This window comes from Topomyia yanbarensis, unplaced genomic scaffold (genome assembly GCF_030247195.1).
Source record: "Topomyia yanbarensis strain Yona2022 unplaced genomic scaffold, ASM3024719v1 HiC_scaffold_259, whole genome shotgun sequence".
Lineage (NCBI taxonomy): Eukaryota > Metazoa > Arthropoda > Insecta > Diptera > Culicidae > Topomyia > Topomyia yanbarensis.
In genome coordinates, this window is record NW_026683447.1 from 8,009 (window position 1) to 34,115 (window position 26,107).

Here is a 26,107-nt window from a genome sequence, read left to right on the forward strand (position 1 = left end):
CAAAAAAGCTGACATTGATACGGCATTACAAAGTAAAGTGGCTTTGTCAGTACCAACACAGATCAAATTTAATGCTCCTATTATTGATGACGATCTTCAACTTCTGAGTCGCTTGAAAAATGTTTGAAGACGTCAATATCAACGTTCTCGTGATCCTGCTATGAAATGTATCTATCAGGATCAACAAAAAGAAATTAAACATAGATCCACACTCTTAAGAAATCAAAATTTCGCGAAAGAGGTTGAACAAATCAAGCCAAATTCTAAATCTTTCTGGAAACTTTCTAAGATTCTTAAGAAACCTCAGAAACCAATTCCAGCTTTGAAGGAAGGTGACCACATACTTCTTACAAACCAAGAAAAAGCTTAAAAACTTGCTCAGCAGTTTGAAAGCGTCCATAATTTTAATCTTAACGTTGTGAGTCCTATTGAAACCGAAATCTTACAAAAATATGAAAGCGTTTCAAATCAAGTATTGTCTCTAGACGATATTGTTGAAACAAACTATGATGAGATCAAATCCATCACGAAAAAGTTTAAAAATATGAAAGCTCCAGATTATGATGGAATTTTTAACATCATTCTTAAAAACCTTCCCGAAATCACCATGAAATATTTGGTCAAAATGTTCAACAAATGTTTTAAATTAGTATACTCTTCTGAAAGATGAAAATTGCCAAAGTTATTCCTATTTTGAAGCCAGATAAAAATTCAGCAATAGCGTCTCGTTACCGACCATTTAGTTTACTCTCTTCTATTAGTACATTTTTTGAAAAAAAAACCATCCTAACTAGAATGATGGCACATATCAATGAGAATTCCATTTTTCTTCCCGAGCAGTTTGGATATCGTATTGGACATTCATCTACTCATCAACTTGTTAGAGTAACTAAAATGATAAAGGCAAAAATCTCAGAGGGCCATTCCACTGGAGTTGCTTTACTGAATATCGAAAAAACTTTCGACAGTTTTTGGCACAAAGGATTAATTGCCAAAATGTGGAATTACAATTTTTCAAATTACACAATAAAGATAATTAAAAATTATCTTACTCATCATATGTACCTTCCAAGAACCTTATCAGAATTGTAAAGCAGGCGTCCCTCAAGGGTCAAGCGCCGCACCAATCCTATATAGTATTTTTTACTTCTGATCTTCCAAATTTACCCGTAGGCTGTAAAAAGTCACTTTCTAACGCTATGAGGAAATTCCTCTAAAAATATCGCGCATTTTCCAGATCACTAGCTCCCCCTTTAACCCATTCATGCCCATGTTGTTTGTGGACAACAACGTTTTTAAACATCTATAGCTTTTGATTAAGGCAAGATTTGCTCACAAAACAAGTAAGGCTAATAAATGTGACTATTGCCTTTCATTTGAATATTAACAGTTACAAGTATCAGCTCTAGAACTGAAGTTATTGCAATTAGTCTGATTGGATTCCGATGGAGCAGTGCTGCCAGGGACAGTTTACGTTGATGACGGGCAATGAATTTTTCATATATCTTTGTTGCGTTGCAATTTAATTAAAAATTGTTAAAACTTATCAATTTAGACTGTCTTTCGATACGGTTTTCACGAAAATGAACTATTGTAAATATTCTAGGAGAATTGTATTGAGCATTGGAAGGTAAAAGTTGAGCAGCTTCTAACACTGCCAGGGAAGCACCTATCGTTATGAAAAAAGGCTTTTCGTGTTTCTTGATCTCACCTTTTCCAAAGAAAAATTGTTTTGAAACCCTACCTTGAAAAAAGTTGAAAGGGTTAAGACACAGTCCCAAACACTCATTCGCTAGAATATTACCCCTCAAGTTTGGGAACAATTTTTCACTAGTGATCTTTCCCCCGCATGCTAGTTCATATGTCAGTTTGCAACATAATCGTAAATGCGGCCACAGTCCTAACTACAAATATATTTAAAATGGCCGTTAAAGCGAACGATGCATTGTTTTCGAGTGCAATGTCTGTTAGTCTGTGCTATCACCTCTTATAGCTCAGGTAAAAGTAGTGCTGTACAGTCTCACGATGGTTTTTGAATTGAGACGGTAAATATGAAGTGACCGTATCACCACAAAAATGACCGTTATATAATTTACATTTTCCTCGCATAGTGTTTCAATTAACTATCTCTCACAGAAGCCGTGCGAGAGAGCGCATTGAAATGATAGACAGATTGAGTACCATATATTTTGTATTGGTATGGTAAATGAAATAAATGAAATGAAAAATCAGTGTGTTGCATTCAGGCAGCATTCAGTGCTTTGTTGATTTTTTCTTCACTTTTCTGTTTTTTGTGCAAAGCTATTTGTGTGAAACCACCCGTTCGTTCTCGTTGCTTGGAATAAGATGATCGTCAGAACCGTATTTATATTGTAAATAAAATTATGGTCAGTTTCCATTCCTCTCAATAATGATTCCAATGAGCGAGAGATTTAGAAGAGAACCGTCTTACTTTTGTCAATTCATTGGAATGAGAACCGTACAGGCACGTAGCCAGATGGGGGGGGGGGCTAGGGGGCTAAAGCCCCTCTCGAAATTTTTCAAAGATAAATTTAAAAAACCGGCGACTTTTAACAAAATTTGTTGCTCATTTGATTTGAACAAATTATTGAGAAAAAGTTGAAGAAGGCTATTCCTAACCACCAAAGACATTGGTCACAAAATTCAGTGTTCTTTATGCTTTTGCTCGAGCCAGTGCGAAGCGAGCGACAAAAATAGTAGCTTTTATATTGTGCGCCTTGTCCGATGAATAAAAGAAACTGTTACTATAATTGTCGAAATCAGTGAGTAGCAGAAGCAAGAAGTGGTGCTCCAGCCAAATGCGATGATTATAAAATTATTGATGATTCCCATAGGACCGATCATTCATAATGTGGAACATTTCCTGAAGGTGTAAATGGAGGTAAGACTTTCGGAAGCCGCCTTTATCGAGTTCTATCATGTCAGGCATTTAGCGCTCAACATATTAGCTATTCATTTCGCACAACTTAAAACACATAGTTGTGTGTGACAATGCTATAATTAAGATCCTTCAGTATATGGACGATGAGAAAATCAATGTTCCGCTACAAGATCGGATACCGCTTACTCGCAGATTAATGTCACATTTGGAGAAATGGAATCCATTCGGAAGGGCAATTATTGAGGGCGAGAAGCAAGGAAGAAATCAGATATTCGCGAACATAAAGGCAGCAACTACGATAATGACACGGAAATGTACAATAGCGAAATAGAAATAAGCAACTTCCTCCCTACGACATAGTGAGGAAAAAATATTTCCTCGCATGGTAAACAGGACTCTACGGGCAATGGCTAAGCGCTTGCACGAGATCTGCCGGACTACCATTTAAACTCGTTATATTATTTTTATTGTTTACATAAGGAAATATATAAAAGACCCACGACCCCGTTTGTTATTTTTAAATGCTAAGTTTTTGAATTGCAATTGCAAACACAATTTTGAATTTCTGTATTAGGTCAGTGCACACTGTGCACTCTGTACTGTGCTACACAAAAAGTATTTCAATTTGTTTGGGAACGATTCAGCCGAGAAGACAGTTTTTGTTTCGCGTCATTTTAACGCAATACCATTTTTATTGACACTTCATTTCATTTCTACGAGGAATTCGTTCCGCACTAATACACTGTTCATAAGTAAATCAGTGATGTCTGCAACAAACGTGTCAAAGAAAATTCTTTTGAAAGTGGACGGGTCAAAAAGTGATAAAACAATAGGCAATCACGAAGAGCGACTAAAATGTTGGGACTGATTGAATCTATTAGCCAATAAGTTAGGATAAGTGTTTCGATTTTATGTCTTCAGTATGTGACAGTCTTCCGTTCTGTTTTTGCTCGTCATGGAATAAAATGAGAGAGATAATATTAAATAAGAGAGAAATGAGAGGAAAAAATCAACCAATCTAAATGAACTCAAAATCACTCTTCTTCATTTTCTATACACTCAACACGAGTGGTTTCGGAATTGCGCTATGATCTTATAATTTCTTTATCCGTACAACTTTGATGCGTTGGGTGCAACAACTTTAATTGAAACTTTTTCCCAAATAGTGGTAAAACAAACCTGTAATCAGACAAACATTACAACTTTCTTCAAGAAGTCATACATCTCTTCCAATCTTGATGACGATTGTAAAAAAATCGAGAGCTAATTATTTTTATTAAAAAAAAACAATTACTGAGCAGATAATCCACATAATTGTTTAACGAATTGACATAAAGTTTTGCAAAAGTTTCACAGGAAACGGATAATTTGCTGTAATTTAAAAACAGACAACTCTAAAAGAAAGCCTCTTCGACAAATTAGATGTAAGTGCGTTGTGTTCTCTTTCATGTGTCGGAAGCAAGTGATGCTGAAATTATTAAACTCACCTATGTTTATAGTTTCTAGTGGTGGTGTCATCAATGTTATATTTACCAAATTTTACATAAATTAGTAGCATTCACTAATCAGTGCTAAGTAATTTTCTTTCGTTTAGTGAACATGTTCTGAGCAGTTTCGCTCAGTAGATTAAATTCTGTGTAGTTTCCATTAGTAGAGTAAATCATTGGAATATATATTTTACATTGTCCAAAAACCCATGAATTCCGAAAAAACCTTCAAATGTTTAAATATAATATTTACTTAACCCTTGAACGTTGCATTTGCGTTTTCCACCCTAGAATGTTGCACTGGGGTATAAATGTACTCCACGCATTTGATCGCAATTTTCGCAGGTAAAAATGCAAACAAAAGAAATATATAATACACAATTTTCTTCGTTTTTTAATTGCAAAAACAGCTGTGTAAGTGAAAGTAAATAATTTAATGAATCAATGATACATAAATTGGTTTGAACCAAAAAAAAGTGAAAAGATCGCGTTTTGGACTTGTTTTTACAACAATTACTAAAATTTTGCGAATTTCAACCGATTTGAAAAAAATTAAATGATTCAAAAAATTTGAAAGAATGATCTGGAAACGGTATAAAATAGAATTTCGATATTTTTGAAAAAGTGCAATTATTTTGAGAAGTGAAAGTTTAAAAATCGAGTTTTGGAAAATACCACGAAATGGGGTGGAAATTGAAATGAAACAATATTTCTGACCAGCAATACATTGGTAACACGCAACGTTACTATTACAGCAGGTATTGTGCGCAAATTATACCTGCAAGCCATTGCTTTGAAAAACTATAAAATATAAACAATAAAACAATAAAAATCAGCAAAAATGAGAACGATTTTTTGTTCCGCTTCAATATTAAATTAAATAAATGATTAAAAACGATTATATAATACTAATTGTTACTTACGTAGTAAAACAACCAGTATTTAAACTGGAATTGTCACGAATCACATTTCCACTGATAGCACGAAACCCGACGAAACACTAACGGCAACCGTACACTGGGGTACAAATGTACCCCAGTGCAACGTTCTAGGGTTAAGCTAGGTAATCTTCTCAAATTCCAACTGTTTTGCAAGTTTGCTGATGGTCAATAGGGCTAAGGTTCCTATTCTTGCTTTGTAGTGAAATCAGTAGTTTTTTGCACTCACTTTACATTTTGACTTTTACTATAGTTTCAGGGATCTAGGAAAATCAGTCTACGATATTTTTAATTCGAAAGTTTAATGATATTAAAAATATCTAAAAAGAATCTACTTAAATAGATAGTTATTCTTAGTTGTCTGATAATATTGTGTTTTCTCAGGATTGTTATGATTACGACATTATCAGTATCAATTAAATTGAAAATTTCATAAAGTTGAGTTAACACAAACTTCGGATGAAGTCACAGAACTAGTCATAGTAGCAAGACACCTGATCATGAAAATAGGAGTTGAACCTATTTTCCGCATATACAAATCACCTGCCTTATCAGAAGATTTGAAGCAAATTTCGACATTCGCTTTGTTCGGACATTCTTTGCAACGGTAAACTTGGATTTCACACTGATATATTCCTGTACATGGGGACAACCTTGACGATGGTTTCGTTCTCATGATTAGCAGATGCGTGTAAAGTTTCGTGAGACGGGTTTTTGCATATATTTCTACTCATTCAAATTTACCGTCTTCTACAAATTGTAAACGTGTAGTCTAGAATGCGTAGTATTTTCAAGCAGCCGTAAATACTTTGAACTCTTGAATATTCATTTTTGTAACTAGAGAAATTTCTAACTTGTAAATTAATAATAATCAAATTTAATTCGTCGATGCACTATAGCCTTTCTTGTAACAGACAACATATTTTTAAGGTTTTTAGTGCCTATTGTCTTAGTTTTGGAATTGTTTTCACTAAGATCTTTTCATAATTACGTTCAGTTTCCAGTGACTATCTCAAGTTATCAGAATTAATACATTTATGCAATAATTTTTAAGCCCCTCCCGTAACAAAATCCTGGCTACAGGCCTGAAACCGTATCTCAATAAGCATCACTTACTGTTTTGACTGCTAACTGTTTCATTCTCTTTTGTCTAGCACGTTTCCCATCAGTACCATAATGGAGCTCAACACTGGGTAGAAACCTTAAAATTATCAGCAGTCGACTGCAACGAAGCTTGAATATATTCAATGATAACCTGATAAAGTGGAGCTACTTTTCTGAAATAAAATAATAACCATATTATTAAATTTAATGCTTTGAATTTAACGTTTTCAGGTCAAGATAAATACTTGTTTGACTCACACTAAAAAACATACCTTCAAGGATCTCATTGAAGGAATCCAAGCAAAATTCAACAAATATATAAAATGTTTATACCTTCTTATAAACAGGAATTCTAGGCTCTTGTAGAACAAACTAAAAATTTATAAACAAATATTTAGAGCAGAAATGCTATATGCAGTGGAAATTTTGGCAAGCTATTGTGCCATTAAGAAGAAAATGCTTCAAAAGCTTTAGAACAAAATTCTGAAAATGATTTTGAAGCGTCCTCCCTGGTTTAGCATAAACGAATGGCACAGACTCGCAAACATAAAAACATTAGAAGTGATGACGAATAGTATTATAAACAATTTCCGACAGCAATCGTTCGAATCATTAATTGCAATGATTAGCTCTCTTTATAGTTTCTAAGATTTGTTTAACTCTTTTTTCACATGACAAAGTAGGCTTAAAACTTCCTACTGTACAAATCACATAACTGCGAAAGCATATTACATCTTACATTTAATGTCTTACAAAAGCCATGTAAATATCTGGAAAGCGTAAATCGCGCCATCAACCCTGAAATATCTGGTCAATTCCATATTAAATTTGCAAAAGGGCGAATAAGATTTGTAAACAAACTTTTATTTTGATGGTTTCTCTTTATTTACTATAATTTCAAAGCAGAAAACAATTGGAATTATTTCTACGAAGGGTAAATATTTACATTAACGCATATTTTTCATGAAATTCCACTCTGCAGCAGACTAATGAGCGAAACAAGTTTGTTTACAAAAAACACTTTCGCCCTTTTGACGAATTAATATTGAATTTATCCTAAATGTCAAAAAAGTACTGAACACACAGTATTTTAATTAAAGTTTTCTCGTAATAATTAACCGCAATAATTAACAGCTCACACAAACTTTTGTTTCATCTGAAACGTTAGTCAAAAATAATCCAAGTAGGTATGCGGATTTAAAATAAAAAGCGCTATCCTAATATCGGGTGCCGTTACCCTGCAAAGAACTTTTCATTACATCCACGAGCTTTTTTCCGCGTGGTTGGTAGGTACCGCGTTCTTGCTATTTTTCCAAGCGTGCTCTTCGCCTACCTCACACTATACATTTTTTTTGACACCCAAATCGCATCCATCGCTAGCGCGGTGTGGCGCGCCTTCGCTCATATGGTGCCTTTTTTCCGTTTGTTCTTTAGCTTTGCGCAGTGGCGATATCGTAACCAATGAGGTACAACCGAGGTGCGATTATTGCTAGTTGAAAACTAATACCAATACCCCGCCATGAGGACGTGAAATACCGTCCGCTACGGCAATTTTTGCTAGCTCCGAAAGGAGCGTCTAATTTAAAAATTAAACATTCGAGTAGGAAGGTGGTAATTGGTAATGGCCAATGGGTGAAAAGACAGTTGCCACATCGAGATTTTTCGATAATTTCAATTTTGTTTTATGTTTGATAAGATTCTTTTTCACAGCTGACGGATTTTTTTAGCATTTTGATTGATGACAATTACATATAGATTTTTGGATATATTCCGATTTTACAATGGATTTTCTAGAATTATTACCGATATTTTTTGTTTTAGGCTAGAACGTTTTAGGTATGTATCACAAAGAGGAAACGAATTTTATGACTGAAACACATTTCAATGTGGCATCCCTGGCAGGGTGATGCACAGATTTCTTTTCACAATTTTTGATCATAGATTCTTTTGGCAGATACATATTTGGCATTTTGATGAAAATTTCAGATCTCCAGATTTTTGAAACTGTAGTGATTTTTACCGATTTTTGTAAATTAAACATAGATTTTTTTCTGTTTTAGTCACCACAGATAATAAAGAGATTTCTTTGACAGAAAAACAGATTTGAAAGTGGCAGTCAAGAACCTGTTGTCATTTATGGAAGCGAGAGATTTTAGATTTATAATGTTTGGATGAACAGAGGTAGAACCGGTGGTAGAATGTTCCAGAGTTGTACATTGGAGTTTTTAATGCGGTTTCAGTTAATTCGTGTTTTATATGTACACCCCATGTTGTTTATAACAACGTTTTTAAACTGATACCAATTTCCTTTGTTTCCTTTCCTTTGCATGGCATGCTCACAAAAATTTATATGGCTCTTATTTTTTAGTTGAACGCTTACAGCTAGAAATATTATCCGTAGCACTGTAGTTATTACTATTAGTCTGATAAGTCAGAACACTAGATATACCTGTCAAATGGGCCAAATAAAAAAAGACAAAAAAATAATCCTCTATCGTAGTATCATAGCGACTAACGACGATGAATTCCTTTGGATAAAGACTCGACACGTCAATCGTTTGTTTACCATTTATCTGTCAGTGTCATTACAATCGAACACGAGACCTGTCAATGTCATTCCAATCGAGCAGAAGACTTGTCAAATGTTGCAATCTGCTGAATGAATTTTGGAAAGTATTGTGATAGTGAGTTAAAATATTTTGAATAAATTTCTGAATCCAATCTCAATCCAAGGTGAAACAAATAATTTGTACCTTTACGGTGCCTAATAAAAGTTGTTTTAACCATTGCAGCTTTCCGTAATGTTGTAATTTTCTGGTAAACCACAGAACCGGACCCATTCCGCACGAAGGTCGTAGTTTACCAGGAAGCGAAAAAAACAATATTGTTTTAAACCGGCGGTGGTTTTATTGGTACAAAACTTCACACAGCACTTCACGATGAAAAAATTATGGACGTTGCAACTCTGCGGTAAGTGTAGTATACGAGTCAACTAAAGTTTACGCTGTGACAGTGATGCTAGTTTGCAGAAAATAATGTTGCCAAACCAACCAGGAGGCGAGTCTTTATTCAGTAATTCAGCGTCTTTTATAGCGACTAATCATTTTTGTTTCTTTTAGCCATCCAAACAATGGCCATTCATGGCTGATGTATTTTCACTAATTAGAATGCACAAATTGTCTAAATCCGCACTGAATTTTGATAAATTTTCATTTCCTTGTGCGGTATACACAAGCTCTTTCATTTCATAACAATAGAGGAATTCCACGAAGATCCGTCCGAAAATCTTTAAAATCGTGACCGACCATCTTAGATTCCAATGAAACTTTACACGTTTCACCGTCATGCAAGACTAAATATTTTCCACAGGTAATAAGATTATTTTGACTCAAGAGCAACTTTTCAAAAGGGCGTAAACGTTTCTACGTGTATGAATTCCAAATTTTTTTTTGTTCGATTACTGTATTTTATACAGCAAAACTATCTGAGAACAAGTTACAGGGAATGAATACTTCTGTCTGAAAAAATATACACTGAAAAAAATGTGTCATTTTTCAAAAAAACAAAAATTTATGATAAAAATTTAAATTGCGAAAAAACCCATTTTTTTAAATTTTTTATATTTTGTTACCAAAAACCTAAAGAGAAAAGAAACATTTTGAATGTGATTGCATGATGGAGAAAAAATCGGTAAAAAAGTTTTCCTAACAATAACTTCGTACATGTTTTTAAATTTCATACTAATTGACATACAAAATTGTAATTCTATTACAGAATATAATTCTAAGCACCATTTGAAATCAAAATGCATTTAACAAAAATCTTCCAAAATGCGATAGTTTTCGAGATATTTGAAATTTTGCTCCTTCAAAAACAATTAATTCGTGTAATTATGCTCTTTTTAAAAGTTATTCGCGTTACCCCATCAAAAAATGTCAAAAATTTAATGTTTATCGTTTTAAAGACGTAAAAGCAACTTTTTTAGTGTATTTGGATCCTGGAGAAGCTTTCAATAAAAAATTTTTCCTAACAACAACTTTTTTTATAATTATTACATTTTTTTATAATTCTTACTATTTGCAGTCAAAAATACAATTTTTTTTAATATGATTCTAAACGCCATTTTAAATTGAAATGCTCTTAACAAAAAATTTCTAAAATGTAGTAGTTCTCGAGATATTTTAAGTTTTGTTTTAACAACACAATTATTTTGCTTTATTACGACCTTTTCATAAGTTAGTCGCGTTTCTCCATCAACAATAATAGGTTTTTCAAAAGGCCCGTAAACTTTCCTGCAACTTTCTCTTTGACATCAAGGCGATATTGTGAAACATTTTAAAGTTACATGAAAACAACCAACATATGATTCAGCTATATAGTTTAATCAACAGACCCTATGGTTGAAATATATTTTGGTTGCTTTCATGTAACTTTCAAATGGTTTACAATATCGCCTTGATGTCAAAGAGAAAGTTGCACGAAAGTTTACGGGCCTTTTGAAAAACCTCTTACTGTTGATGGAGAAACGCGACTAACTTATGAAAAGGTCGTAATAAAGCAAAATAATTGTGTTGTTAAAACAAAAGTTAAAATATCTCGAGAACTACTACATTTTAAAAAAAATTTGTTAAGAGCATTTCGATTTTAAATGGCGTTTAGAATCATATTAAAAAAAAATTGTATTTTTGACTGCAAATAGTAAGAATTATAAAAAAATGTAATAATTATAAAAAAAGTTGTTGTTAGGAAAACTTTTTTATTGAAAGCTTCTCCATGATACAAATACACTAGAAAGGTTGCTTTTACGTCTTTAAAACGATAAACATTAAATTTTTGACATTTTATGATAGGGTAATACGAATAACTTTTAAAAAGAGCATAATTACACGAATTAATTGTTTTTGAAGTAGCAAAATTTCAAATATCTCGAAAACTATCGTATTTTGGAAGATTTTTTTTAAATGCATTTTGATTTTAAATGGTGCTTAGAATTATATTCTGTAATAAAATTACAGTTTTGTATGTCAATTAGTATGAAATTTAAAAACATTTACGAAGTTATTGTTAGGAAAACTTTTTTACCGATTTTTTCTCCATCATGCAATCACAATCAAAATGTTTCTTTTCTCTTTAGGTTTTTGGTAACAAAATACAAAAAAAATTAAAAAAATGGGTTTTTTCGCAATTTAAATTTTTATCATAAATTTTTGTTTTTTTTGAAAAATGACACAACATTTTTTTCAGGGTATATTTTTTTCGGACAGAAGTATTCATTCCCTGTAACTTGTTCTCAGATAGTTTTGCTGTATAAAATACAGTAATCGAACAAAAAAATTTTGAAATTCGTACACGTAGAAACGTTTACGCCCTTTTGAAAAATTACTCTTGTATCAAAATATTCCAATTGCCAGAGAATATCATGGAGATTCATACAGCGAACACACCTGCAAAGTTTCGTTCGAATCGACGATGGTCGTATTTTGCGGTCGGCCGGTTTCTCATGGAATCCCTCAATAACAGTCGTAAATTTATACCGAGAAAATTCGTTATATTGATTAGATTGATTTCACACATATTTTTTTGCAATTTGTAGTAGCACATAAAAATTATCTGTCACGCAAATATATCATGTGAAAACTAATGAAATTATAATAGTATACCACATAGAAATTTGATTCATAGCACATATCACATCATTTTTTCGTTTGCCTGTCGATTATTCTACTTAACCCTTTCATGCCCAACTTTTTTCTTGTTCATGTAGGGTTTCAAAACTATTTTCCCTTGAAAACGGTGGGGTCAAGAAACACGAAAAGCCTATTTTCATAAAGATAGGTGCTTCCATGGCAGTGCTAGAAGCTGGTCAATTTTTACCTTCTAATGCTCAATACGATATTCTCCTAGAATAATTACAATAGTCCAATTACGAGGAAAACGTAGCCAACGACAGCCTAAATTGATAAGTTTTATCAGTTTTCAATAATATTGCACCATAACGAAGATATATGAAAAAAAAAAATTCCGTCGTCAACGTAAACTGTCTCTGGCAGCACTACTCCATCGGAATCCAATCAGACTAATTGCAATAACTTCAGTTCTAGAGCTGATCCTTGTAACTGTTGATACTCAAATTAAAGGCAATAATCACATTAATGAGCCCCACTTATGTTTGTGAGCAAATCTCGCCTCAATCAAAAGTTGAAACGGTGTTGTCCACAAACAACATGGGCATGAATGGTTTAAAGACGCTGAATTACAAACAGAAAAAAAATGTTGGTAAAAATAAGAGTTTTTCACTCTTAGCAAAAAACAACCAACGCATACTCTTAGTTTAAAAATAAAACTTTTGTTTTGAGTACTATTCTTCATTTGCTTAAAAGGAAAACTTATACTTTGATTATTATTCTTGATTAATTTAAAAGTTTTACTTTCAACCTAATAGTTGGCGTTGGTTGTTTTTTGCTAAGAACGGAACACTCTTTTCCCAATATTTTTTTTTCTGTGTGTACTGAATAAAGACGCGCCATCTTATCCCAACTAAATAAAATGGTTTGGCAACATTATTTTCTGCAAACCAGCACCACTGTCACAGCGTTAACTTCAGTTGTCTTGTATACTAAACTTATCGCAGAGTTGCAACGTCCATAATTTTTTCATCATGAAGTGCTGTTTGAAGTTTTGTACCAATAAAACTACCGCTGGTTTTAAAAATATTGTTTTTTTCGCTCCCCGGTAAACTACGACCTTCGTACGGAATGGGTCCGGTTCTGTAATTTACCGGAAAATTACAACATAACGGATAGCTGCAATGGTTGAAGCAACTTTTGGTAGGCACTGTAGAGATAAAAGTTATTTGTTTCACCTTGTCTTAGAGATTCGATTCAGAAATTTATTCAAAATAAAACAATACTTTCCAAAATTCATTCATCAGACTGCAACATTTGACAAGTCTTCTGCTCGATTTGAATGACATTGACAGGTCTCGCGCTCGATTGGAATGACACTGACAGATAAATAGTAAACAAGCAGCGTCGTTAGGGTAGTTGAGCCCTTAAGTACGATTCAGACGATACATCAGCTTCCGTTAACGCAACGTCACCGTTCCGTCAGGATAAGTTTAATACTATTCTCTTGCGCCCGTTCACACGTACCGTACGTCCAAACGTTCCGTGCCGTTGATATTGTATGTGAATGCTTCCATTTAACTGCATGTAACTAATATATTAGTTACATGTAGTTAAATGGAAGCAGATTATAATCTTGACGTTCCGTACCGCGGTGACGGAAGCCTGATGTATCGTGTGAATCGTACTTTATTCATCTCATTCATTAGTCAGGATGTCGCACTATTTCGATGATAACTCGATTTAAAGTGACTGGATTGCGCTTAAATAGGTATCATCGTCTTTGCTTCGTTCCTAAAAAGCAATACACATACAAATTTTGCCTGGAAAATGAAAAATTCTCGCGTTTGAGCGAATCGAAAAATCGAGTACAACGTACCCTTCTTCATCCTACCATTTAAGCTAATGCGCTGAATAGAGACAGCAGACACTGCTCTCAATAACGTGTTCAATAATGAATGGGACGAATACAGGAGCTAAGATGAATTAGGGCGCAGTAACCCTATTTGGATTTTTTTCGAAATTTTTAAATTTCTTGCAAAGGAAATGTACAGGATTCGCTCAAACTTGGAAAACTTTTTCCGAGGCCCGAAGTCTGATATACCAATCGACTCAGTCCGATAAATTGGAACAATGTCTATGTATGTATGTATGTATGTAAGTATGTACACTAGACCGGTAACATCCCAAAATCTGCAGATATATAGCTTAAGGTGCAAGGATCAACATTGCCGAAGACTGCAAATTGATCCGATTTTGTAGTAAAAAGATATTCTCATATACAGTTATGTGTTGCCTCTCTTTCTCGCACATGCTTAGAAGAGAAAATACCAAAAATATTGGTTGGTCTTCAAAGTTAAATAACTTTTCAGGGAAACCTCCAATCAATATGCGATCTTCAACAAAGTTATTTTTTATAAAGAAAGCTAAGCGTCCGCAAGTTTTTAGGTATGCAGAGTTACCTATTTCCGAGTTTCCATATAAATTACTATAGAAACTTGAAACCTCTTGTGGGTGAACTAGAGTTATCGAGAAAGCTCATATTTTGCATATGATTACCATTACCAATTACCATTCGAATTAGCAGTATTCCGAAAAAGAGTCAAAATTGTTGCCGGTCTAATGTACACTAATGCTATGTACATAATTATCTCAGCAATGGCTGAACCGATTTCAATGATACTAGTTTCAAATAAAAGGCCTATCGTGACAGTGTGACACTATTATTTTAGTTTTTCGATGTGTCGTTTACTTTCCGCAGTGATTTTCAACCTGGGGTCCGTGGACACCTAGGGGATCGTGAAGTCGTTGCTGGGGGTCCACGAAGAAAAATGTGTTTTCCGAGTGCATATTGAATCATCAAGTCTTGTTTTCTAACAAACTAAAAATAACATATTGATAGCATATAAATTCGTTGTTTATCCGTGGGGGTCCCAGGGTGATTGCTAATGGGTTCGTGGTACGAAAAAGGTTGAGAACCGCTGTTCAGAGGCATGGGTGATTTTGTCAAAACAGAACATGTTTTAAACAAATAACTTCAGAACAAAGCGATCACATCTCACGAATAGAAATACAAAGCTTATAAAAGTACCTTTCTAACAAGCTATAGATTGTCAAAATACGTTCATGAACGGCGGAGATATTACACATTTTGTGTTTTTATTCCTTGCTTACCAATTTCCGCTAACTAAAAATGAGACCGTTACATACAGAATATTCTTCTACTGGTGTATTAGGGGCTAAACTAAACCGATTTTGAATGTCGGGGTATGGAAGCACATCTACGTGATTCAAGTAACTTGATTCTGAAAACATTTTGAGAATTTCCTCAATTATAAATGAACTATTTCTCAAAAATTAATATGTAAGTTTTCTTCAAAGACAAAATAATATGTAAGTTGATTTGATAGTGAAATTTTTTCTAGAGTTCACGTATTTATCCCTTAGATTAGGCGTTGCGTTCAAACGTGAGGTAAATGTTCGAGGGTTTATTAATTCACAGATCATCAAGTAATTCACCTAGTAGTGAGATAAAAGACTGTATTTTGGAATCCCAAAATTCTAGCGAAAATTTGTCCTCTTTTTTAAGGTTTGCGTTATACTGGTCATGGCGCGAAAATTACTATTTAAAGTCACGTAAATAAAACTAAACTAAAAAAAGCAAATTTAAAATAAATGTGTTAATATTTTACTTTCCTCAGTAATATGGATGTTTGAAGATGAAAATGTTGAAAAAAGACATTCCACGCGCGTTATTTAAACTCATCGTATCTCTATTGTATTTGAATAAAACATGCTCAAATATGTCATGTGAAAGAAAAGTAAGAACACTTATTTTGTGATGATATTATTGAAAATACATATTCATGGTATTGGTATGAACAATTATGAAGAATAACGGATCAAAGCCCAAAAATATCCACGAATTAGATCCGGGAAAAGAAGTCTCCCAAAGACCCCACTCTCGGTAGGGGATGCAAGTACAATGTGTTTTCTAACTTATCGTTGCACAGTGTTTCAAAACGTCAGTTTCACGATCAAAAGCATTGGGATTGGAGATTAGGCTGTTTCGAAGAAGTTTTTAGATTTAAGATAGATTTGCTGTCTTCAGCATAGCTGTAGAAAATATTATTGTGAAGAACTTTACTGAAGATACTACAGCTCTATATAGCATACATCCCTTAAAAATAGTTTTTCTAATATAACGTCTTACGATTATTTTTTATATTAAATCTTGCAACAAAATTCCATCCAAATCAAAGGTGTTTTTTTGTAAATCGACTTTAAATTTTTAAAATCAATTTTTTTCAGTGTACCTATTCATTCGAAATTTGACTAATTTTGTGAAAATCACTCCTACCACATTTTTTGCAGGATTTTAATTTTTAGACTATAGCCATTTGAATAAAAATTGGCTTAGCCCATTAGATCATTTTTGGAAAAACAAAATATGCAAAGTGGCTTTTTGTGGCAAAGTGTTCATGTACAGAAAGTTTCATTAAAATCCGAGAGGGTGCTGCCAACTCTGAATACGATTTAGCACGAAATTCGACTTTATTCAAAAATGGTTGTTAATTTCATTCTAAATAGTCAATTTCTTAAGTTTCTTCATTTCATGGATTTCATTCTTCATGTTTATTTTATTCATTTTAAATATTTAATTAATTTTAGGTATATGACCATTGCATTTTAATTATTTATTTCATTCAGCATTCTTTTTTCAATTCTGTTCATTTCGGTTCATTTCATCTATTTTATTCGTATCATTCTTTGGATTCACTCTGATCAGTTTATTTTTCTGTGCATATTATTCATATTATTCATTCAACTTATTTTATTCACTCTTTTCATTATATACATACATTCTGTTCGTTTTTTCCCAATTCTTACATGTTATTCGGGTTCTTTATTTTAATAAACTTTACTATTTTTTATTCGCAATTTATTTTTTTCTATTAATTAATAACTTTTTAATATCGCTTAATTTTTCATTATATTCAATTCATTTTGTACTGCTCATTTTCTTCTTTTTATTCATTTTATCAATTCTATTCGTTTTGTTTGCTTGATTCGTTTGTGTTATTAATTATTTTATTCAATTCAATGCATTTCATTCATTTGATTCGTTGTACTCACTAGATTAATTAAATTCATTCGATCATTTGATTCGTTTGATACATTTGATTCATTGTATTCACTGGATTAATGAAATTCATTCGATTATTTGATTCATTTAATTCATTTGATTCATTTTATTCATTTTATGCTTTTATTCATTTTTTTAATTTTATTCCTTTCATGATCAGTCATTCCAATTATTTATTTTATTCAATTTGTTAGTTTGAGTCAATTTAATTTTCTATTAAACTTGCAACTATTTTTAAATATTGACAAATTTTACATGTATAGAGCTAATCTAATTTGATTCATTTATTTTATTAATTTGCTTTATATTGATCACCCTATTCAGTTTATGAATAAGAAAACTATTTTGTTTCATTTTCGTTTTATTTTTTTGTTTTTCGTTCGTTTTATTGATTTTATATAATTTATTTAGTTTTGTGGAAGTTTTGTTTGTGCAGAACTAGAAACTGTTGTGTGCCTACTTCGCATGTCTTCTGCAAACTATTAAATGATCCAACAGAGATATGTGTAGAAATGTCTCATCTCACTACTAGGGGGATTAATTGATTTTTTTCTTTTGTAATTAGTAATCCTTAACCGACTTTTACTAAAAAAGCAATTGCAATTGTCCCAAAAAAACGACTAAAGAACAATTCTTCAAAAGGGCGTGTGAGTTTTTATATGCGCTTCTTTCAAAAAAATTTTGCTCAGGAACCATTACTTGTACAGTCGTGATTCGCTGATTGGACACTTTTTAACTGGACCGATTTTTAGTTGGACCTCCGCCAGTTGGACCATTGTCCAACTAAAAAGCATCTGAAAGTCAAAATCTTATGTCAAATTTACTTTGACAATCAATCTGAAGAGATATGAATAGATGCAATTACACTACTAACGTCTCCTTTGGAGAGTTTTTGACATCTGTCAGTCGGTCCAACTAACGAATCAAATTCGTTAGTTGGACATAGGTATGGCCCTGGGACGGGACGTGCAAAGTGAAAAAAGTCACTGTCACCGCGAACCGGCAATGGCCTGTCATTGCGAACCGGACCTTTCTTGACGATTTTCATTTTCTTGGAATGGACAGTGTCTGGGTAGTATCGTAATATTCTGGCTGTATACAAGGTGTATTTAGAAAACATATTTTACATGTTGCTTAGATGCGTGTAGATGCACACAAACAAATCTAGAGAAAATTTTCAATAGGACGAGTAACATTGAGAGCCTCTCTTTGTTTACTTTCTCTTTCGTTTATTACAACGTTATTACAACACTTTGTGCTAATTTTCCAGTACATATCGAAAACCGACGGTTTTTACTACAATATTATGCAAAGAGTAGAGTAGTAAACGTTGAAATGGCCGAGGAATTAACGGAAGAGAAAGACCTCAAAGAGAATCTTTCATTGATACTTACGTCCTATTGAAAATTTTCTCTAGAAATATGCAAAATGCACCGAAGGCACGTGCAATTTTATTATTCTGCTCAACAGTTATGGTTAATGTTGGTTTACACAGTTCAGACAAATGATAACATAATTCATGTCATGATCGAGCTCTATTAATTTCGGCACAAATCAATACCTCATCGGCAGAAATCTGTGCCGCATCGGCACAACACTATCATCGGCATTTGCTTGAAATTATTTTACAAGCGGATTTTTCGCTGCAAAATAACATCAATATCGAGAAGGAAAAAGAAGACCATCTTCGCATGCCCCGTTCCAGGTGTGGCCCAACCAGCGAATCACGACTGTACTATGAAAATATCAGAGAATGAATAAGCAAATAATCCAACTTTGCGAAAAAAATATGCACTGAAAAAGAGTTATTGCAGTTTCCAAAAAATCAAAAATTTATATTTTTAATTTTTTGTCAACGAAAATAGAATAGACAAATTAGGATATAACTATTTTTTTATTTCGATAGTTTATAATTACCCGCATGCTTCGTAGCACTTTCTGTTTCATTGAAGTTTTTTGTTACATATAAATACTACCGAATCAATGCGTCTAGAGAGATCGATTGCCGATTTGCAACATTTCGCAAACACGCGCAACTACCGCGTCTCAAGATGAAAATCAAATAAACTATGTTAAATTGACAACTGTACGAGGTAATAAAATTAAATTCATCATCCAGGCCAGGCCGAAATTATGGGGTCAATTGGGGAGACCATTCCCCGGTAATGTGAGCAGCACAGTGACCACACTTTCTTGTGCGCACACGACAGCCAGACGCCAGTCCCGAGGAGGTCCGTTCTCTTGAACTTAGGTATTTCGTTACTTGTTTCTTAATTTTGATTGACAAGGTGTTTGTTTGCTCTTCTAATCAATTCACTGTTAGATCGATAATTGAACTCGGTAGGTTTATTAATTGTTCCCATGACAGTGCAAATTTGAATACCCTTCGTTAAGACATTTTCAGTTGAATCAGCCGATATAGAGATCAGTTTAAATACCTTGAAGCAGTAAAACCAAGCACAACAATTAAGGTACTTATTTCTTTTACGCTACGGCCATGAGAAACAAAGGCAATCGAATCAAAATTATGATGTCAATTGAAAGTTAACCTTTCCGCTTCATTCGATTTGACCGGAGACGAACTCATTTGCAACCAACAAAACGTCATCATCAGGATTCTTGGTTACTGGTAACCAGTTTGTATTTCTTTTTCCAACGGAGGACCCTTCTTGGACGAATTTAAAACATTAATTTTTCAGGGGACAGAATTTACTGTAAAAGAAATTATTTTTATTACCGACCAATTCGTAGTGTAGAACATTTGCAAAATAAAAGTTCTTATGACCATTTTATTCAATATTCGCCAATCATCTCGTTTAGCTTATCCATCATAAGAGTAATTCTTGAAAAACGGATGTTGAACAAATTTTTTGTTACAACACAATAACTCATTGGAAACCGGAAAAACTAAACAGGTTCTTAGCTAGGATGTTGTTTCGGGAAATGCATAAATGAATTAATTCTGATGATTTGAGATAGTCAATGAGAACCGAAAGAAATTTTAAAAGGTTATTAGTGAAAAAATTTTCAAAACAATGTGATCACTTGTGTCTGTAAATCATTATGAAGTGTTAAAGTGTTTATTTAGTACATTGTAAAGTTTTGAATCAACAACGTTAATGTATAAAACAGATACAAGTAGTCCTTAGTGGCTTCCTCGAGCAGCATCTTAAGTAATTTCTGCGCATGATTTGCCAAATTCTTCGCCATTCTCCGGTCTTGACACTAAACGCGAGTCCAATCCTCGAAATTTTCTATTTTCCAAATCGTGAAATGGTAGATCAACAGAATACAAGAAAAAATGTCGCGAATTGGAAAAGCTTGTAGGGATATTGGAAAAGCTTGTAGCACGAAGATATTCCGCACACGATCAAACACAAACGCAAATATTACTCTTAGTAAGTCCAATTCGAAAGAGATGAGCGTCGATCGTATAGTAATTGGATATTAATCCGAACATCACCCGAATAAAATTCCGACTTACATCGAATCTCTTGAACCATGCTTTCGTAGACACCATAGATAGATATATATGTAGACCCGATTCTATCAGCTTTTAACCCGATTTTATCAGCTTCATATGAAAATTGATAGGTGGTATTTTGATGGGCTCGAGCAGACGAACCAAGTTGAATTCGAGTGAATCCTTTCTTGAGCATATTTTTCTTATCTTAGAGATCCAAAATATGCAAAAAAAATCATTCTTTTTTAAATTTTGCACTATTAGACCCCCTTAAGGGAAGTTTAAGCTAAATAATCAGAAAAGGTTATGAAGCTATATCTAGGGACTGAAGAAGAATATTTTAAGAGCTTCGGTTTCTTAAAAAGAAAAAAATATTCCTAGTAACAATTGAAGTTTTATGGTAGTTTTATAGCCTCTCATAAAACTTAGATTGCACTTGTAGCATGCTATAAAACTTCAATTGTTACTTGGGATATGTCCCGATTTTATCAATGTCCCCATTTTATCAGCCTAAAAGTCACCAAGGGGCTGATAAAAACGGATCTTCACTGTATTCAAAATTTGTAAAATTGTGCAAAATTTCGAAAAGCGTACAAAATTTCGTGAATTTTTCGAAAAGTCGTAAATGGTAGGAAATTTAGTAAATTGCACAAAATTTCGTAAATGATATATGCACAAAAATTTTAAAATTTTACTTCGTAAATTGTACAAAATTTCATACATTGAACCAAATTTCGTATATTACACAAAAATTCGCAAATTGTAAAAAAATTCGAAAATCGTGCAAAATTTCGGAAATTTTTCGAAATTTCGGAAATGTTTCGAAATTTCGTAAATTGTGCGAAATGTAGTAAATTGCACAAAACTTCATTATTTTACAAAATTTCGTAAATTGCACAAAATCTATAAATTGTGCAAAATTTCGTAAATAGTATAAAATTTTGTAAATTGCACAAAATTTCGTTAATTATTCAAAATTTCGTTAATTATTCAAAATTTCGAAAATCGTGCAAAATTTCATAAATTTTACAAAATTTTGAGAATCGTGTGAAATTTAGTATATTGTACATAATTTCATTAATTGTACAAAATTTCGTTAAATTGTACAAAATTATTTAAATATTCCAAAATATCGTAAATTTTTCAAAATTTCTTGAATTGTGCTAAATTTTTTAAATTAGAGAAAATTTCCTAAATTTTACAAAATTTTGAAAATTGTATTATTCGTAAATTGTGCAAAATTTCGAAAATCGTGCAAAATTTCGAAAAACGTACAAAATTTCTTAAGATTTACGAATTTTTGTAAATCGTGCAAAATTTAGCAAATTGCACAAAATTCATTATTTGTACAAAGTTTCGGGAATTGCACAAAATTTCGGGAATTGCACAAAAATTCGTTAACTGTACAGCAGTTCGTAAATTTTACGAAATTTTGTAAATCGTGCGCAATTTAGTAAATTGCACAGAATATCATTAATTGTTCAAAATGTGGTGAATTGTATAAAATTTAGTAAATTGTATAAAATTTTGAAAATTGTGGAAAATTATTTAAATTCTAGAAAACATCGTCAATTTCACAAAATTTTTTGAATTGTGCTAAATTTCTTAAATTGGGAAAAAATTCATAAATTGCACAATATTTAATAAATTTAACAAACTTTTGTACATTTTACAGATTTTGTACAATTTTGTAAATTATACAAAGTTTTTTAAATTGAACAAATTGTTTAAAATTTCGTAAGCCACTGAATTTCATAAATTGTCCAAAATTTCGTAAATTGTACAAAACTTTGTAAATTGTACAAATCTTCATGACTGGGGGAAAATTTCATTAATTGTGCAAAGCTGTTTAAATTGCACAAAATTTCGTATATTGAACCAAATTTCATAAATTCTAGCCAAACATGTTAAATGGTCCTAAGTGCAAATGACAGTTTCCCTCTGTTTGCTTTCTCTTTCACTAATAACTCGGCAGTTTATCCGTTTGTTACTCAACTTTTAAAAGAATAAGCTAGTTGAAATCAAGCTTTAAGAACACGCCGTAATAATCGAAAGAAAAAGTAAACAAAGAGAGGCTCTCATTTGCACTTAGGACCATTTGACATGTTTGTCGAGAATCGCACAAAATTTCGTAAATTGTACAAAATTTCATCAATTGTCCAAAACATTGTACTTCGTCGGTTGTCGATAAGTATTGTCATACGATCAAGAACCCTGTCTGCAAGGACAGTGACAAAATATTGCTATTAGAAGTGAGACCAATTTCATTTGAAATTCGAAAGAACTTCTACCCACATGTTCTCAACGATGTTTGAGTTATGAGAAAGGAGACGGCTCCAGTGGCTGAGCGGTAAGCGTGACCGCCACTCACCCTAGTTGGTCTGGGTTCAATCCCAGCCGAGGTCGTTGAGATTTTTCTGAGGTGAAAAAAATCTGTGGTCACGCCTTCCTTCGGAAGGGAAATGAAGTTGTTGTCCCCCGGTCCAGTTGAGTTGATGGGTCGATATCTAGTCCAGATAATGGGAGTCACCACTCTGGCGTCGGTTTTTGGCCTTATAGCGGAAATAGGCCGATGCAAAATAACTAGAACTAGAAGAAGAAAAAACGTTACACTCATGATTGAACGTCGGTACACTGGAACCTCCATTTACGAACCAAACCGGGGGTTCGTAAATTGAATTAGTTCGAAAAAAAGTGTTCGTTATTTGGGAATTAGTTCGTAAAAAAAAGGTTGCTCCACATTCTTATTAAAATTCGTTGGTTGAGCCATATTCTCGATAACCATAACAATATGGATATTTTTGGAACGGGTTTATCAAATAGACGATGAAAATGGACAAATGGAACCCTTTGGAAATCCAAGATGGCGACTTCCGGCTGAGAAAAATTCTCGATAACCATAGCTATATGAGTATTTTTGGAAAGGGCTTGACAAGTAGATGATAAAAATAAACAAATGGAACCTTTTTGAAATTCAAGATGGCGACCTCCGGTTGAAAAAAATTCTTGATAGCTATAACAATATGGGTATTTTTGGAACGGGCTTGATAAGTAGATGATGAAAATGGACAACGGCCGTTTTTGAAATCCAAGATGGCGGCATCCGGTTGAGAAAAATTTTCGATAACCATAACGATATGGGTATTTTTGGAACAGGCTTGACAGGTAGATGATGAAAATGGACAATTGGAATCTTTTTGAAATCCAAGATGTCGACTTCCGGTTAAGAAAAATTCTCGATAACCATAATTTTTAGTCAATAAATTGACTTTACGCTTGTCCGGACATGCCGCAGACTCAGGTGATTCGCATTTAATGCCAAAAGATCCTGACTCCTGCGTTGCAGAATATAAAGAGTTAAGTAGTCGGAAAACTCTAAGCTTGTTCAGTAACTCTTACTCCACGTTTTTCTAAACTTTCTTACTTCAAATCCTTGCTCTTCCTTGAGTACTATGGCTCTTAATATTTGAAAAATATTTCACCTTCCAGTCCCTTGATAATTATATGTCGTTACAACATAAAAAATAATTTTTAGGGTATTTTTGGAACGGGCTAGACAAGTAGATGATGAAAATAGACAATTGGAACCTTTTTGAAATCCATGATGGCGACTTCCGGCTGAGAAAAATTCTCGATGATCCTAATTTTAGGGTATTTTTGAAACGGGCTTGACAAGTAGATGAAACTTGACAATTGGAACCTTTTTGAAATCCAAGATGGCGACTTCCAGTTGAGAAAAATTCTCGATAACCCTAACAATGTGAATATTTTTGAAATGGGAATGACTATCAGATGATGAACATGGATATTTTTTTAATTTTTGCATTTCTTCTTAAAATTAGTAGAGATGTGCCCCATTTTATCAGCCTAAAATTCATAAAGGGGCTGATAAAAAAGGATTTTCACTGTAGCTATGTTTGGAACGGGCTTGACAAAGAAATGATAGAAATCTAGGAATGACGTAATTTTGAAGCCCAGATCAGCTACTGGTTGAGCAAGAGTTTCTATAAACATATCATCACTAATTACTGTATCTATGTCAACTCTATAATTATCCAATACCGAAAATGCCCATGTTGTTTAGGTTATAGAGAATTTATCCAAACCGGTAGACGTAATCTTGCATTTCAAATTGGCTCAAGACATCGATTTCTGTCTAGTACTCGTCAACCCTATTGCGAAAATACCCATATTGTTGAGGTTAAATAGAATTTAACTAAACCGGAAGTCGCCATCTTGGATTACAAAATGGCTCAAGACATCGATTTCCGTCATATACTCGTCAACCCCCTTCCGAAAATACCCATATTGTTGAGGTTATAGAGAATTTTTATAAACCGGAAGTCACCATCTTAGATTACAAATTGGTTCAAGACATCGATTTCCGTCATGTACTCGTCAACCCCATTCCAAAAATACCCATATTGTTGAGGATGAAGAGAATTTATCTAAACCGGAAGTCGCCATCTTGGATTCCGAAATGGATCAAGACATCGATTTCCGTCATGTATTCGTCAACCCCATTCCGAAAATTCCAAACTTTTATTAGTAACAGTTAGCTAAGAATACGTGAAATTTCATACTGTACTGTACAACCTTAAACTTTTTTTACGAACTTGGTTCATAAAAAAAGAGTTCGTTATTTCGAATTTAGTTCATAAAAAAGTTACGTAAATCGAATATTACGCAAAAAAAGATGGAGATGGAGGTTTCCGTGTATACGAAAATTACTTTGTACCGGATATATTTTCTTCGGTTTTCATACTGAAGGTCAACTGTTACATTGAAGATTGTTATATCCGATTATTGCATTCTTATATATTGAAAGCGGATTTTAAGAATCATATTTTATTCTTGCAACATTCCGTTTCAGTCGCTCAATTCAAATCATCATTTCTAAAAAACTGTCATTTGCCCCTAATCACATCGTTTTAAAATTTAAAATTGAGTTTTAAAGATAGAATTTTTTTTTAACTATATTCTCACTTCCTACCCACCGCTTCTTATCATCGGAAAACACCCCATTTGCTAATAAATTCTACGTTCGCTCACTCGCACGATCTAAACGTCGTTGTCTCAACACAGCTTGAAACATCTCGCACATTCCACCGGTGGCCAATATTGAAAAACGTTAATGCCCATAGTGTGAACCGCATCTCACGGCTCAATCGGAGACGACTGACAAAAAGCTACAGCAATTCGCTTTCGTTGTTAGTAAACGGAGCCCCAACGGTGAGTGCCTTTTTGCTGTTTCAATTCAACAGAGTACGATATCTCTCTCGCTCTCTATCGCATGAACCGTCTCACGGCACTCGCACTCGACGCTCACTATTTTGACGGCGACTCGACTCGATTATATTTTGGTTAGGGCTGATGGGGCGGCTCAGTTATCATCCAAAGGAGCGGCCGTGCTTCAGTTGTCTTATTTTTCTCGTCGCAATTG

At 33.4% G+C, this 26,107-nt stretch overlaps 1 non-coding gene across 1 annotated transcript; it reads left to right on the forward strand.

Moving 5' to 3' along the window:
- Positions 1–7,863: 7,863 nt before the first annotated feature.
- LOC131695053 (U4 spliceosomal RNA) lies at positions 7,864–8,004 on the forward strand. The gene has a single exon (XR_009306591.1). It is a non-coding gene; the product is annotated as a U4 spliceosomal RNA (small nuclear RNA).
- The last annotated feature ends 18,103 nt before the right edge of the window (positions 8,005–26,107 follow it).